Source organism: Atta cephalotes (genome assembly GCF_000143395.1).
Source record: "Atta cephalotes unplaced genomic scaffold scaffold00031, whole genome shotgun sequence".
Classification (NCBI taxonomy): domain Eukaryota; kingdom Metazoa; phylum Arthropoda; class Insecta; order Hymenoptera; family Formicidae; genus Atta; species Atta cephalotes.
The window spans coordinates 2,576,304-2,595,208 of record NW_012130095.1 but is presented as its reverse complement, the minus strand read 5'-3'; the positions used below and the strand labels follow the sequence as shown (position 1 = coordinate 2,595,208).

Below are 18,905 nucleotides of genomic sequence, written 5' to 3'. Positions count from 1 at the left end.
TACGTAACTACGTACTACGTAACTTATACTACTTACTACTACGTAGTACGTACGTACGTACGTACGTCGTCGTATCTCTTCTCTCTCTCTCTCTCTCTCTCTCTCTCTCTCTCTCTCTCTCTCTCTCTCTCTCTCTCTCTCTCTCTCTCTTTCTCTCTCTCTCTTTTCCTCCCTCTTTCTCATCTTTCGTTTGTTTAGATATTCATAAATGCATCTATGTTGGTACACATTTGTATGACGTTATTGCGTATTAACGCGGCTTGACGCAAACTCAATGAAGTCTAGAAAGTTCGCTCGTAAATTCCGTCTGATATTCGTATATGAGATGCATCATAGTCTACGTTATCGATGATACTAAATGAAGGTTTGTAACTTCGATAATAAAATTTTGCTTCGCGTAACTTGTGCGAGCTAACACCCGATGGTATTGCGCATTTGCATGCACAGATAAATATGCTATGAGTATTGCATGTACAAATTATATATACCGATGTGTATCAGCTACGTAGAAAGTTGTAGTGAAATTTATATTACATACTTAAAATATTACATAAAAACATGATATTACGTTAATCGGATGCAAGTTCTATGTATGTTTTACACAAATACAATGTTTGCAGTAACTCTAGATTTGCATTGCGCCCAAACCTTTGTGTGTTGTTCTAAAATGGATCGAGGCAGATTGCCTGAAATAACAATGGTATCAAAAGATAAAGTATTACCGTCCTCTCCCCACAATTTGCCCACGATTGTTCTATCTTTCTCTTCTTTTGTCCCTTGTTTCAGTTTTTCGCGCGCAATAATAGGAATCACTGTTTGAATTTTTTTAAATTTCACGCGTGCTAAAATTAATTTTCTTTTATCAAGAAATTTTTTTGGTTTCGCGGTGTGATTTCAATTAATTTCATTCTCGCTGACATTTTAGTTGAATCATTTATTTGTATTTGGTTTTTTAAAAACTAGGGGAGCAATGTTGATTCATAAGTATTGTATAATTGAAATTTATCGTATTTTGATTACAAATGGATTGTATAAAATAAATGGATAGCTTTGGTCATAGAGCAACCAAATGTTTTACGATTGTTTCACATAGCGCTTTCATTTCTACTCAATCTGTCTTGGTTTCCCGATACGACATAACATCACTACGTAATAGGATTTATTCGCGTGTTAGATGTTAAATGTTTCATTGCGCGTATCTTTAACGAGATTGGGGCAATTTGAGTATTTTACAGGGTCTTATATTCGTCTTTCGAATTTTCTAGAATTCATGCAGGTAATAAAATTTTATAGACACGAACATCGTTTCTTTACTTACTTTAGAACGAGGCTATTTTGTGAAAATGAATATATTAGTATCTCTAAATTAAATTAAATTATATTATATCTCAAATTTTATTATTCTACATTATCGTATACGAAGTCGGTTTAATTAATTAATCAATGAAAATTATTTTGTTAATTATTTGTATTTATGATGATATTTAAGTTTTATCTTTTCAAAAGCTTTCTTAATCTCTTTTAATTTATATATATATGTATACCAATATAATGCATAATAAAATGTAAACACAGGAAAAGTTTTCTCTCTCATTCTATGTTGAGGAAGTTTATTTGCTTTTTATATGTCTTTGGAGTCTCGTTGTTCAGACACTTGCGCTACATAATAACAAATGTTTTGGTGTATAAGTATACATTTATATAAAATGGAAAGATAGAGAATAGTGGCATTTGGAGATTGATAGTTATTATATTTATAGTTATTATATCGGTTGTAGGTACTTTATTCCTGATTTATTTTTGTGTCGAATTTTATAAATACACGACACATGCTTAATTTTATTTATTTGTGAGAATATATTTATTTATTTTTTGTTTAATATAACTAAAATACATTTCTCTATTATCGTTCTTTCAAATTTTTAAAATGAAACATATATCGACGTCATTAAAAGTCTTAAGATTATAGTTTATTCTGTTTTTTTATACGGCCTTTTTCCAACCTTTACACTTGTGCAAGAGATTTTTATAGCTCTCTTGGAAATATTTCACGTACTAAATCTTTGAGATAATAATCTGCTCGTTTTCAAGAAGTATTCTTACATTACAGCGGAATAAAAATTCATGCTTGACGGAACTCTTAAACTAACTTGCAACTTTGAATATCGTTATGTCGTATTGGAGTTAGCAAACGGGGAATATGCTATCCCTAAGGAAATGACATAAAATTGTCATGTATGTCAAGACATCACTTTGCGATCGTTTCGTCACTTCATAGCCTAGAACAACTACTAAACACTTAAGAAGTTTATATAGACTAGTAATATACGAAATAGTGTCTTGTTTGTTAAATTTGCGACTCACGTGCCTTGTAGTACGTGCTGTAATTTAATGTCTCGTTCTGAAATGCCATTGCCTTAATCATATCTTATCACGCAGTTCCTTGACGAATTTACATAACTGCATCTTAATGGCAGTCATGAAATGTTGAAAGTAATTTTACTTGTATATACGATTGATGATTTTAGAATACTTATATTTATTTAATTCTAAGAATTAAAAAAAAATGAAAAGTAAATTGAATTGAGATTTAAGTTAATCTACATTCATAGAAACAAGCATTAGAGTACTTAGTTACAATACGATCCATGGTTTCCAATTATACATGACACGTTTTATTTTTGTATTTATACTTATATCTTTGTATTACGTTTTACTATTCCAAGCTATTTCAAGCTTTCTTTTTTTTTCTACTGTTAGTAGATAAGAAAGAAAAGTTCAGTGGAATGTACTAAAACGAAATAAGAACGCGCGCAATTTCACGAACATTCGGAAATATGTGTTAGATTATAGTGACAGCTAAAGTCATCCGGTTAAAAGCGAAATTTATATCTCTGTCTCTTTTGTTTTTCATGGTGAAACTCGGGGATTAAACTAACCCCGCTCCTTCCCACAGCGACTTCGCGCCGCTCGTTCTCATCTTCGATCCGGCGTCGTCTACTCTTAATAGGCCATATTATCTCTCAGCCGGAAAGCTCGGGTAATTTTAAAAGTTCCTTCGTATCGACCCCATAGTGCCCCTAGCGCTTTCCTACGACAGATAAAAGTGTAGTGAGGGTGGACGAAGAAACATGGCACTGCATACGCAAAAAAAAAGAGAATGCTTGAAGAAGAGATATAGATTCCCAGTATATTAAACAAAATCTTTATTAACTTTCTTTGCGCACGCGATAGTCAGACAAATTTAGTGCATATGCTAGATAACAGTAGATTAATAGATAGATTAATCATGCGTACCAATTGCCATTCGAATATATTTAACGACAAAAGTTTTCATGAGGCAAACGTCAGTAATTTTGTCGAGTTTATATTTGTTGTTGTTGAATTCCCTATCAGGGAATATATGTCAGGTACTCAAGATAAATCATCGTCTATATTCTCTTTGTCAAGTAATTACCTACGTCTGCTCTGAATTGTTGTACACTGCGCCATGATACGCTAATGTTATCTGGCCGGCAAGAAAGACTACTACCCCATTTGTCTACACGACGTATCCCACATTGGCGACAGTCTTTCTTCGTTGGACTCGCCAGAGGCTACCCCACAAAAAGCAATAGAGATTCGTAGACATGTAAAGAGAGAAACAGCATGTACGTTGGTACTCGTAAGCGAGGAGTGAGTATGGGTCAGAGATTCGAGGAAGAAGAAGCGGCCGAGACGTGGAGGAACATTGTAGGTAGCTAGGTAGCACATCTCGCTTGCACCTCTTAAACTACTACGTACGCAAATCTACAAACGAGTAGACGTACATACAAAACCAGAGCATACGCTCACGCATTGAGCTAACGTTATTCCACAGGCAATGCTTCTGCATTATAATGTTTGTACTCTTATTTATTTTATCTTGTTTATGCCGTTGTGTAGTGCGGAAAGTAGTACTTGGCATTATTTTGCACGAGGAAAGTAACTAGTATCACTCCGTGTTTTCTCTTTCTTTCTTTCTTTCTCCTCAACATCATTTTTCTTATACTCTTTTTCCTGCGTTATTTATAGCTTTTCGAAAATTTTTTTCGTTTTCACGTCTCCCCCTCTCGTCTCTTCTCTTCTTTCTCTCTTTCTCTCTCTTTTTTTTATTTCTTTTTCTCTTTTTCTCCTTTTCGTTGATACAGAATGACTGGAATATATGATGATATAAAAAAACAGACATTGATTATTAGAATTTTTGCAATTCTAATAGATAGCAATTTTAGAAGAATTTGCAGAGTAGACTTTGTCGAAGCTGAAAAGCTACTTTCCTCTCTAAGTATAAGACGACATTCTTCTCGGTGAAAATTTAAAATTCTCGTTGATCCGTCGGGAAATTCCTTTCCTTCCCTTGGGATATGTTGCTTCCTTCGTCGTGTCTCAACGAAATGAGAAAGAAGAAACATTTTGAAATGCATTGAACGTCACGTACGAGAACAAATGTTACATTGTTAAGTCTGTTTCGAGTCAACATGTAAGGATGGTGAATCAACAATTTTTTTATCATATTTTATCGGGATAAGATTTCGATGTATAAATTTTCCACATAATACGCTATACGTCAAAATAAATTAAAACATAAATATAAAAATACATAGATACATAGACATGAAAATTATATTTATTTCATATTAATAAATATTAGTAAATGATGTACGTGTATTATGACAAACGACATGATAATTTTTGTTACTCGAAATGTACAGTCGCTATAATTCACCTATATTGGATACAATCGTGTACCCAGCGCACCATTAGTTCCCGAGTGTCTAAACACTTTAGGACATAGTGGTAAATGGCAGATGGTACCGACAATATAACGACAATGGACCGTTTAACTAGAGTTTATCGATAAGTAAGCAAGATCCGCATTAATATTTCATTCACTAATGCGCGATGTTAGTCGAGTTTTCTCTGTTCTAACACACGTAATTTAGATTTACCTATATAGCAGTATCGTCATTTTTTTTTAAATAATTAGAGGATAGCTTTGGATCTTTTTTTATAAATTAAGTGGAAAGTTAAAATCATTATAAGCCGACACCGGATACCAATCATGTGTAACAATCAATAATATAATTATGATATAATGAATAAAATATACGGTTTTTTTTCTAGTCGAATAGATTTTAGTAAAATTCTGGTGATATTGGAATATTTTTTTAATTTTATTCTTGAAATGTGTTATTTTATCAAATATGTTCTTTTTGATCATTATATGCTTTTTTTTTTCGAATTTATATGATAAATCAGTTAAAAAGTTTGCCCGATCCATCTGTAATAGTAAATTTATAGAGTACTTTTTATCGATCCCGGCGGTATCGTCGATTCTACTCTTTTTTCGTATTAACGCCGTAATGTTCGTTCCAATCTTCCTTAGCGCAGTCAACTTTTTTAGTCCGGCACTTATTTAGCCGAGACTTAACGTGGATTAATGTCCCCCTTACGGGACGATGCTCTGTATCCGTGGAATCCCCGCGTGGCCTTTTAGGTGACTTCCGTGGACGGCCGTGCACGCGACGACGTAAATTTTCGGAAGTTTCTCTCAGATAAGATTTACTGGACCCATCGGATCGTGTCAGAATGTCTCCATAGGTGCTGCTCCGAACTTCTTTCGTATCATTTACAGAAATATCGTTCAAATGGCGATTCCTGCTGACATGCATCATGCACCACTGTCATCGTAGACGTATCTGCGAACTTTCGTGACTGCCGTTAAAATTCTTTTTATGTAACTACGTGCGAGGAGTGACATAAATTCTTGGATAAGTTTCAGCGCGTACATCTAGTATAATAGCATCGGTGTTTTCGCAGTAACTTTCTTTTGGATTTTCTCGGTCCGCACGGACGAAACTGATGCGAGTTTCATTCGCAGGCCTGTCGACCGTTGTTCGAGACTCTCCAAGCCCTCTTACCCTCGAATATCTTCTTTCGGGGTACGTTTCAGACTGAAACGTTGAGTGGAAGGCGAGAAAAGTAAGGGAGAAGTAGTCGTTGTTTGCCAGAAAATAGAACGTTTCGTTCCGAGTGAGTTACGTAATAGTGTCCTAGTGTTTACAACTTCACTCACTATCTTGATTTTTATTGTTTTACTGATTTTTTACTGACCAATATCATAAGTCATGTGCATCTCATATCTCTATTATCTTTATTAAAAGTAGTTACATGATTATATTCTTGAGGCTTCCATGGATGCTTTCTATATAAAAATTATGCGTATTTTCGCGGGTTTTCTCCGTGTCCAGATTCATTCTTGGAATGCCAACGTTTCGTGAACCTTGCAATCCTGACTTCACCAGAGCGAGGAGTAGCGTGATGAAGTATCAAATGTTGGATCTAGACTCGGAGGAAACCCGTGAAACGCATAATCTTTATATAATTATATGATTATATAGTTATATTATATTATTTAATCTGTTTCATAAAGTTCTCATGGTTTAAACTGGATGTCTGATATAGAAAACCAGATATTATACCAACTATCGAAACAGCCGTATTACAAATAAGGTTTGAATAGTTCTCTGAATCGGCTCTCGAAATGTTCTGTAACTTTAGATTTAATCGACGTTAGATTTACGCAATTTCATTAGTAACCTTAACCCATTAGAAGCGAGAGATCGTTTTATGTCTTTACACTCACACGTACATGCGGAGATAGAACGTGCTTTTGCACTGACACTACGCGCATTATCATGGACCAATCTTCATCCTCTCTGTTTCTGTTGAACCGCCTGCGGAATTCTAACGTAGTCTGGTATGATTAGAATTTAGGTTACTACCAACGAATGAGCAATACGCCCGTATCAGGAATGAATAAGTAAATCGAATAATTTTACGAATTTTCTTTTCATTAAATTATTCATGTCGTCACAACCGAGTGATCATTGCCGTAAGATTAAATCTGCTTTACTTTTTGATTTATAAACTTAATTGAAGCAATTGAAGTTCAAGAACGAAAATATATCTTATATATGTATATATATATGTATATATATATATGTATATATATATATATATATAAACTAATTTATCTTATATATTATATGTAGGCATCGTAATATTTTAATATATACCGTCGTCTCTTATATATTATTGTTATTATATATCTTACATTACTAGTGCAAGATATTTGTATAATACCACATATCTTTGCATAAATGATTGAGGAGTTTTAGAAATCTCTATAATTTAGTATTTGATAAACAAGATAATTATTATCGTAATTCAAATGCATTTTCGTTATTTCTAAGTGACATTACTTTGAATAAAAATTTAATTGAAGCCAAATATGGGCTAATAGATAAATTTTAATTATTTTACGAGAAGAATTTAACAATAAAGATTCTGTTTAATATTAATTCAATAATTATTTATAATAGTTTCAAACTGAATTTTTTTTATTTTTAAACATTTTAAATTTAATACTGGAAGATAATGTCTGCGTTTAGCAAAGAAAACCGTTTACTGAACGCTTAGCAAAAAAGATATTAATTTCTGATTAATATGTTTATTTATTATAATATTTGTAATGTAGATATAACTTGTTTATAGATAATATTTAATATCACATTTCTTACTTATTTATTACTATTTATTATAAGCATTGAGTAACAATTAATTTTTTATTATTAAATTGTATTATTATTAATTGGCTTAAATTAATCCTTCTGTGAATGCATAACTTTTCATACTACGATATTTTTTAAGAATCTTGCTGAAAATGTAAAAGTAAAATCGGATGAAATCTTTGCAAAATTGCTTTTTGTTGTTCGAAGGTAGGCCGTTATAAAATGCGAAATATAAATATGTAGGTAGACACGTATCCATTTATTGACTGAAGAATTAAATGGATTTTTGTAAGAATGAATTCTAACGTAATAAGTACGTAAGTACAATAAATGATTTTGTCTGTTTTTACGTTTACTTTTTGTACGTTATGTCTTGTTGAGGTGACAAGAATAACGATTTAAGAATTCCTCATAGTTGTGCTTCTCATCCCTTGATTTCCGAAACAAGATAGTCTTCTCGAATCGTAAGAATCTGTTTTGCTTTTTTTTCGGATTTTCAGATATAACTCTCGTTGTGGACGGATGAGAAGACTGTTTCCTTTTCCTCTTTCCTGCGTTCGTTTTTCTCATTTTTTTTTAGTCCCTTCGCCTTGTCTTCTTCTTTTCGGGGCGTCTTTTCACCCCGGCGAAGAAACAGAGAGATGCGTTTATCTCTGATGAATTTATGCCTCTTTTTATAAGAACACTCCGTGTTCCCGTTTGCCGAAACTCTACTACACACTTATCCCATCTTCCAACTAGTTGAAGTATCCGGGCTTCATTTCTTTATGCCAGACTATCCTTGTTTATTCGTGTTCCGTGAGGCGGATCGCGATTTCGAGATAAAGGCTCGAAAGCCGGATAAAGCTGGTCCGCCGGATACTCCTGTTTTTCTGCAGATTCTTAAAGGGGTGAATTTATTATGGGTGTCACTCTTGGCTCGGTCTTGGCCAGCTTGATACGTGACGCATGAGATTGCTTCCGGATATAGCAGCTTGGGATTTTGTAGCTAAGACAATGACCCTCTTTAACAAATTGATGATAAATGATCAATGTATTAAATGCCGAACAGATTTTTCACGAATAATTAAATAATCTTTTTGTTTGTGAGTTTCATCTTTGCATTAGCATGCGCAAGTAATTGTTACTGTGAGAATTCTGCAAATGAATGACCGCATTTTATCATTTCTTCAATTAGAACCCGTTGGTATGGTATTCTCGTAAAGAGAGCTTTTATCGGGTCAGTCGTCGAATGGCTGTATAATATCTCGGAAATTTACATAATGCCGATAGTGGCTGCGAATGAGCCTCTTTCTTTTATATTACTGCAATGCCTTTCTTTTAGCAAACTGCTGTAAATGGAGCCGAAGTTTCGTGTGTCGCCAATTTAGAACTACGTTCCCATTATCGATAGTTCGCAGTCTGTAATTAGTGGAAGCATCGTTATCTTTGGTCCTGCCAAGTCGTTATGCCCTCTCGAAGACAAGGTTGCAACGGTGACTAACAAGAATTTTAGATTAAAGATGTCCCGTATTCCTGAACTAATTAATAAAAAGATTAATGCGCGCATAGTAGTTGAAAGTAGATACGGAGTTTGTATTAGTTTTATGAGAAATCAATTTTCTCGTTCCTCTTAAATATTTTCTTTTCAATCTATAAATTATCTTTACTAATTACTTGGAAATTGTTTAATGTCTTGCAAGTTTCCAGACCTACTCATTCACTCAGCAAGCGCGTATTTAAATATTATCGAGAAAAGTAACCATTAAGATATTACATTCTTTTAATAATTTATATTTCCCTCTTTATTTCTTATTTTCCTTTGCTTTCAATTATTCACGTAAATTCTTCTACAAGATTTTTCACAATGAAACTTTCCGTTTCTCATGTCACGGAAATTATCTCATGCCGGTGATATGTCAGAGAAAAATAACATTTCCGGATACACCCAGTCGGAAGTGTCGTCCAATCTGCTTTCGGTTATCGAGTTTCACTGAATCGATTCCTCCGAAATAAAGGATATGTTCGATGGCTTAGTATTTCGCGTTTTAAAGAAATGCATCCGTGGATACGATTTCTATGAGAATGGTTAGTCTTCTCAGATGCAATTCGAGAGTATGCTGCATCGTCAGCATTGCTCCATTTTCTAGAAGATACGATCTTGAAATGGCGAAGTCGACGAAGATGAAGACGACGAGGACCAATAGCAATTGGCATTTCATTTCGGTCAGTCACGTACTATGTCTAGTGCGAGACGTTCTCGTTGATTTGGGTTGTAGAAAAAGTTGATTGGCGCTTAAGCGCAACCATTATCGGAATTACTGTTTGAGAATCGTTTCCGGAACTTCTGCTACACAATAATGGTAATGATACTAACCATGTGCCACTGCGTATGGCGATGTCACAGATCGTGGTACCGTGTGGCGAATGTCTTTCGGATTAGGAGAATTGGATAATGTCAAGCGGCCCGATATAAACGATCTCGAGCTGTATCTAATTTACCTTTAGAGTAGCTTCGTGCAGACATGAGGTATTCAACTATGCGTTTGGAGAGCATGATTTATGAATGTCGATATTATACTGTGAGAGGAATTCGATCAAATATTTCTCTCGGTTATTGCGATAGCTCAGTGCGCTTAACTCAATGATATATACATATATGTACGTTTGATATTAAAAATTATCATTTCGCCTAGTGGTACGTGGTAGTTCTCTCTCCATAAGCAGTTGTCGATTATCGACCGAGGCTCGAGTTGTTTCGATTTCCGTAATTAATTTGTACGTTTGAGCTCGGTGTATACGTACGTTTATTCCACTTTTTCCTCTCTCGAGCATAGAGTTATAGGCGCGTGCATAAACATTATACTGGATGAAGATTGCACCTTTAGTCCCGTGTTCGAGTTCGTTATCCGAATTCGCACGAACGCATTCCTAATGAATTTGCACTTGTTCAACAGCAACCAAGAGTGATGCACAATGTCTCTCGTCACCGATGGAGACTGCTAATTACGTCAAGTATTAACTTAGTCCGGTAATACATGCGTGTAAGCTTGAAATAATGCGCCAACTTTCCAACATTGTCCCGCTCGCATTCTACGATCCATTCGCTCTGCATCGCAGCCGTCTGCTTTCGCGGATTGGTGGGTCAAAGTGAACTGTACGCGTTCCCAATTTGCAGTTACCGAGATTTAGGATTCCGCGAGAGTGATAGGGCAATGTCTGACTGTATTGGCGCATGCGAGGATCGATGAACTTACTTCAGGCTAATTGAATCGGTGATTTTTTTGACAAGTCACACGTTAAGCCGCGAAATTAATCTCGTGGAAAATGCAGAGTAAAAGGAAGCGTTATTATTTTACAATAAAAGATCAATATTTGTGATTTTATGTAATAGTGGTATTTGTATAAAAATGATTAACATTTAAAAATATAATTGTTTTGCAGATTCGTATTCTTTTTCATAATTAACAACTGAATCGTATTGTCGTTGAATTGATCGATTCCGTGAACGTAATGTTCACAGTATACCGAATTCAGCATGAAATTACAATATACTATGTGCGACGTACATTTACGTTTCGCAAGAGGATTACTCTGAATTGTTATAGATAATTCTATTTGCTAGTGACATTGTCCAAGCGGTACTAATGAGATGGGCGAATCGAAATATGTTTTAGTAACAAACTGTGTGCTCGGTAACCATGTTACGAAATTATCGTGAGGTCAAATGAGGCGGTGTTGTATCGTACACTGTCGGACCATGTCCGTACCCAGCGTCGTTTGTGTTTCATTTGCACCTAGACTGACGCTGATTTAGAGACATGCGTCGTACCATTGCGATGTACTTCCCTTTATCTTAATACCGTGCGAGTAATCCCCGTTGCACGCTCACCGATCTTCGGGTTCTCGTCCATTGTTGCGATCGAACAAATAGCTTCCTGATGCCACGATCTATTCAACTTAGCCCAATTCGCTCGAATGGGCCCTGGGTTCCTTTTGATGTAGCACAGTGCGATACGGATGGGAATTGCTTACCGTATTCACGGGAACAACGCCAACGATCGCATACAAGTACACGTTAAAATCGGGATGTAATTGTCGTCGAATTCAACCACATACATTCGCATCGTCATTCGTTCGTTCGTTAGAATCCTCAGTCTCTCCCGTGTCGTGCGCAATTTCCTGGATGTGGCCAAACTGCCCTTTCTCGTTGTAACAGAATTATCGGACAAGTTGAATTTTCGCCTTTAAATTGAATCAGACGCACGTAGTAATCAAGCGAATTAGAGGTGAGCTACAATTCTTCACAGCATGTTTCGTCGATGTAAGCAGATTTTACCATGTATTGAAATTAGTTGATTTTATTCAAATAATAATTACGAGAAAATATTCGTATTTTAATTTACAATATCAAATACAATTGTAATATTGGCTTTTCGTTGTCCTTGATTTTATTTTTAATATTGCAATTAATTTAAATACTAAAATTTCGATTTTTTCTAATTTTATTCCAAAATCTTTTATTTATACCAAATGTAGTACCATCTGGTTAGTTACATTTTGATGTTTATAAAAGTAAAAATCTTTAAAGAATAAAATTTTATAATGATTCTGTGGTAATTTCGAGATCGAATTTAGAGGCGAAAGATTGTTCACCAAGGGAGTAATTTTGCAATAGGGTAAAAGATACGTACGTGTAAAATAAAGAGAAGATCTGAAAAATATAAGATAGAAAGAATCTAAGAAAAGTGAGAGAAAGACTGGTCTCCGAAGCTCCAGTCACGTGGAGGTTTAATCCTGTGCAATAAACTGGCCCGTCGTCCTGTGGACTGCTGGTATACCTGCGTCACTATCCGTTACGTCCGTCGTTCCATCAAGCAGAGCAACCGTTATCTTCTTCCATCTACTCTCGTCTCTACGTCTCTTTACACTTTGCACCCTGTTGCGACGAATCAGTAGATCCATCGGTACGACGGGTATACCTTTCAGGTTACTCGGATTACCTTCACATTCTGATCGTTTTTTTTATCAAAACAGCTAGATGTTTCACAGTAATACTTATTCGATATTTTTAGAAATTTTCAATTTCCTTATGAAAAATAATTGAGCGATGTAATCTGCATGAAGTTATGTTAGTTCTAGAATGTTTTTTCTATCGAATGTAATTTTGCGCGCGCGCGAAAAGATACTATAAAAATTTTCTGTGAGTCTTTTACTCTTCTTGTAGAACAACAGAATAAGAATGAGGATTCAAATAATGTTTATGTCGATATTTTGAATGTCGATGTTTAAAATTTTTTAGAAAACTGATTTCTAATTTTCTTTTAGTGTAGAATGTATGCAAAAGTTTTTTTTCTTAAAAATTGATGCAAAAAAAGAAAGTACCAACAATATTGGTGTTGAGCGTAACGATTCGTATATTTTTGAGCCATTTCTAACAATTTAAAAAAGAAATGAAGGATAAATATTTATCTGTTTCATTCAAGTTGTAACTTACAATTAAAAACTGAAAAAAAATGTTTGTAAAAGTTAAAGTCTTTTTGAATTTTTTAAGATAGCCCTATGCAATTTTTTTTACAATATTGTAGTTTTTAAAATAAATTTAACACATTCTATTGGAATGTCTTATTAATATTTTATTGATTTTACTTTTATTTTAAGTGACAGTACTTATTTAATAAGCTTCGATTAAAAATATAAATATAAAGCTGTGAATTCTTAAGCATTGAAAGCTTTAAGAAACTTTTTTGCATTGTAAATATGTAATATTGATCATTATGAACGATTATTCTCCGAGTCAATATTCTCCGAATCTTTTTTTCTAAGTAGATATTAATTGTTATTTTAATAGCAACAATGAATCGTTATTTAATTCAGAAAAAATTGATACGCAATTTATATTTAAAATTTAGATCCAAATAGTATAATTGCTACAAATAGTATAATTTTACGCGTAGCAATTTGTTAAACAGAGCAAAACTTTGTGTTGTAGACCAAGCAATTTGAATATTTGCTTGTACAAAATTAAAGTTCTTTTATTGATGAATATTTATGGATATTACGTGTTTACAGTGCGAAAATGATTTCTAGGCAACTTCCAATATTTATATTTTTGTGAATGCTTTTATGAATTGCTATTTAAAATAATGCCTAGTATTAAAATGAAAATAAGTACTTCCATTTAAAATAATGCTTGATATTAAATATTAAAGTGACATTTTTGATAGAGCATTGAATTCATTTTAAAGACCCTTATAATATTATGAAAAAAATTGCACGTTGCTATTTAAAAAATTCAAAGTAGCCTCGATTTTTTATTGAAATTTCTTTTAATTTTTTTATTGCAAGCTATAGCCATAGACGTAATAAGTATAGACTGTACATTCCCTTATCTTAACTTCTATTTTCCGTCAGAAGGAATTGAACATATCAGCAGCTTTCAACTTCAGTATCTCTCTTTAACTTGATAGACTTTAAAGAGAGCGATATGTTTCAAGTTACCTCACTTTTTCTGAACTGATAACTTTATAGGAATACGCAGTCTATTCATTACATAGTTGTAGCTTGCATGAAACAGAATATTCACCTTTTAATTCTTAACTACATATTTCGTTTTAGAATTCTAATTTAGCATGTCTGAGTTCAAGTCATCCATAGCGTTTTTGACTAGTTCTGTAATTATTACATAACTCAATGGAAATTTTTTGTTTAATGAATGCCAGAATGTATAGAATCGAAATGTCAAAACATAAAAAGGTTTTAATAATTATTAAAATGTTATTTTGTTTTGTTGTGTGTGTGTGTGTGTGTGTGTGTGTGTGTAATGAAAAAGTTATGTCAAAAAATATTAAAAAACAAGTTTTAAATAATACAATTTATTAGGCTCCAACGAATAGAATTCACAAACAGTCAATAAAAGAAGGCAAAGAAGTTACACTTGATATGTATTTTTACATTATTGCTGTCTTAGGATAAATATATTAATATGAATATTGTATAGGATATTGAATATCAAGCATAGCTTCTTTGTCTTTTTTTATATATTTTATATATATTTTTTATATATTGACTGTTTGTATTAAAAAACAATTTGTGAAAAGAGTGCAATAATTTTTTTTTCAAAAAGTCAATGTCTTCATGATAAAAAAGATATAAATAAAAACAAGTAGTATTTTGAGAAAAGGAAAATGTGAACTTTAAGAAGAAAAAACGTTATATTGATTTATTCCAAAAAATATAGTTATTGCACGAGTGAAATGAGGGCATTTTATAGATACTCGGAAAAATTATATCGAAAATATATCGGGTATTTTCTTCTTTAAAAAAAAATGCAATAAACATATTTTATATTAAATATATAATGATTTCGACATTATTTATTTGCGATTTTATAACTTTGAGAAAATAGAACGATTGTTTCGCCCAGATGCCTCTTTCGCAAAAATGCTTTTTTTAACAATGAATATATTTTAGTTATAAGAAGACAACATATATATTTGAATATAGCATTAATAAACAGACACTTACTAAAAACGAATTTTCACTTTTGGCAAAAATCTCTCGAATTTACATTTGACGGATCCAAGTCATCTAAGCCAAACTTTTATTGCATTATAATTAGCATTAAGACACAACGAAACAATTGCATCATGGCGAACGACAGTGAAAGTTCTAAATTTTTTACCCTCTCACTTCAACTCTACAATATTAACCGTATAAAAATAGCGATCGACTAAAATTTAATAAAATCCAAGTCCAAATGACCCACTTATGTAGTTGAAGGTTATATTTTTTTTAAACTATCGAAAGTGTCTCAAAAATTGTGCGAATTATGCTAAACACCCCTGTGTAACAATATACAAATTAATACTTTATGGGATTAATTTACTCTTGTAGATATAGATTCCTAATTGGAATAAGATTAGCGGTATAGTATCATCCAATATAATTCTGCTAATTGCACATTGAAAGCAGTTGTCACCATAGTGTAGCATTACGAATCGTTAGAATTTAGCCTTGTAATGCTATAGTTTCAAGTTTCTGTAATAGCGTAGCCCATTCTCTCTTGGATGCAAGACATGGCTTATTATTGCTTTGCTGCATATAGGATTATCGGATTACATTAATAATGTGTAGCGACATGAGCGAATTGTGGTTATGCAGAATTGATATAGATGCTTCACTTATCTTCTAATTCTCGTTTTCGTAACAACATTATGTTTTATGTTTAATTTTATGAGACAGTATAAAAGTGCCCTTCATAAATTCATAATGAAGGAACTGGATTATCTTCTCTTTCCGTTATCAAAACTATTAATACATTAGTTATAACTGTGATTAAATTTTATTGGCATTTAATATAATAAAACACGCTCTTCAATTTTTGATTGTGTTATGTATTGATTCGCAGTATAAATAAGACTATTAAAATTACAGAAAATCATATACATTGTATTAATTATTTAATTATTATGATCGGCAATTAAATTTTCGTACCTTAATTTTGGGTAATCCGTCGATTATTTACGTGATCGTTGCAACGATGCAACGCTGCAATATATGTTATCATCGAGATTATTGCACCTTAATAAACTGCAGACGTATCTAGACAAGAAAAAAAAAGAGAAAGAGCTTCTTTTTATTCTTTTTCCGCTCGTTTCCCCACTGTTACGCCTGTGACAGTGGTTGGCGAGTGCGGGGAGTCGTATTTAATTTTCAAGAAATGGCCCGATCGTTTGTCACGTCACCTGACATTTCCTAAGTCGCTAGAAATGTATCCGGCGAAAATAATGAAACCTCTATTTTATCTCTTTTTATTTCATTTTGTCTCGTCGCATTTGCCCGTCTCATTTGATTTACCATCGAGGTCCGAGATATTTCGAGAAACATGATAATCCCGCCTCCAATTAGGATGACATAGATATGCATTAAAAGAATTAATTTTAATCTGCTCTTTATAAGTTAATAGTATAATATTAATAATTTTTTTTTCATTTATTTTGAAATAAGGATCACATGTTTAATACAGAGTGAAGGATTTTTTGATAAAAAAATCGAGATATCAATAATTTAAATTATAAATTATCAAAGATAAAGATACTTTTGTGTGAATTAAGTTTATTTCTTTGTTTAAAAATAAATCTCATTATTTTTTCAATTAACAAATAAAAGAAAGTTAATATTATTTAACATAGATTTCTTTAAGATCATGTGATTACACAAGTAAGGAATAAGTTTTTAAGACCATATGATTACACAAATAAGGATCAAGCTGGATCTTAGATATACTTGGATAATTCGGTATGGATTTATATTACCTACATATGTATACTTATATGTATAGTCATTTAAATTGCGCATTGAAATGATTTTTCGGTCTTGAAACAAACTCGACTAAATTGCTGTAGTAATATCACAAATTAAATTGACAACAATTTAATAGTCAATTTAATTTATAAAAATTCTATCTCAAATGAATTAAAGAAAAAATATAAGAAAAAAAAGTCTTTGAGAGCCGATGCTGGATGTTGTTGCAATTATGTTATAGTATATAATATTATAATTGAAGATGTTTCGATCCTTAGTTTGGATCCTTTTCAGTAAATACAATTTAATTTGTGATATTACTACAGTAATTCAGTCGAGTTTGCGTTTCAAGACAGAAAAATTATTTTGGCACGCAGTTGAAATGACTACATATGTAATATATATTAATTATTTATATTGAATGATCTAAGCACTTAAAATCCAGCTTGACTATTAAAGGCTTTATTTGTTTTTCTTTATTAATATTATTTTTTATTATTTATGGCGTTTTTTTTTAATTTAGTGCGAGAAATAATATAATACTATAAATAAATCTTACAAGTATTACGACAAATAATATTACGATTAGCTTGTATTTTTTCTGATTTTATTTTGCAATTTCTTATCGTAATGCAATACATTAAATTTTTTCAGTTTTTAGAATTGGGATGCAATGTTCAAATAATAAAACTCAAAATAAATTCAGAAATTCTTGACAGTTCTGATAATTCTCTGCGCGCTCTTTATGCTTTTGGCATGTGCCGCATCATGCCGAGCAAATGTTAAATTTTACCGCATTTGTCGTCATTAAGCCGTTACATTTCAACACTGGAGTTCTGCGACTGGTAATGTTTCTACTCGACATATATGAGGAAAATGGGTATAAAATATCAGCTACGTACTCTACCGGAAATTTAATCTTTCTGCTGCTCCTGTTAACGATAGTTCAAATATTAAAACCGATTTATCTGAACATTTCACCAAGAAGATTGTAGAGTTTTTATTACCGTATATAAAATAGAATAACATGTCAATTTCCTTTTAATAATAAGTGTTGATATATTAATATACAATTATCATCAAGATAAAATAGATCTTTGAGGCTAGATGTCGCGTCGTAAAACATTACAAATAGCCGATTGCAACTTATCGTAGCTTGGTGGCATATATGATTGCAAATACACAAGCGATATCGTTTCGTTGGTATTCGATAGTTTTGTTTGTCATCTTCAAAAAGTTACCCGACATTGTCACTTTATCGCTGGTTTATAGGCGCTTTTACATCCGATATGCCGGAGATTGGTTCTTCGTCCTTATCGAGAGATAGAGGGAATCGACCGTCATAGAGATGCAACGAACAGACTGCAGTCCTGCCGGAATCACTCGGCGATCCGATTTGGCAGTTTTGTGGAAAATGGGAATTCCAATAACCGTGTCGTCTTAGAATGCTGATATACTGAGGGAAGTTATTCGGTTTTAATACATCGTAATTTTTGGATTTATCATTTTTTTTTATCGAAGAATTTGTTCATTTTTCTTAATCTCCTTTCTCCGCTTTTATGGCCAATTGTAATCGGGAGAAAAGCATTCTCACTTTTCTGCGCGAAAGCAGATGCTTTTTCGGATATGCAAAGCGGCACGAAAGACAGTTATTGCTTTGTAGAGAAGAGTAAGAACTTTGTTTTCAGTTGGTACATACATATGTGGCGGATATAAGCAGTAACATATCAGAATAAAGGGAAAAGAGAGAAGTTGCGAAAGCATACGAACGTAAACGCATTCTAAGCTAGACATCTTGGTATGAACGCGTTGTATACATTTTGCGTTATAATATTTATAGTAATTTTTATTCTCGAGTTTCTATCGTTTCGTAATATGAGCAATATGCACTCTCTGAAATTAGTATACAAAACGCAAAAACATCTTGCCTTGCTGCATCATTGGTTCGATATAATTTCCATTTGCTTTTTGCTTTAACCTCATCTTCTCTTTTTGCCTTGACTTTTTGTGCTCAAACTTTCTCGACGT

At 32.9% G+C, this 18,905-nt stretch overlaps 1 protein-coding gene across 1 annotated transcript in view; it reads left to right on the top strand.

Annotated features, from left to right (window-relative positions):
• Nucleotides 1–18,905, top strand: part of LOC105621032 (E3 ubiquitin-protein ligase mib1) — a 75,923-nt gene that overhangs the window by 9,690 nt on the left and 47,328 nt on the right. The gene's annotated exons all lie outside the window — the stretch shown is intronic.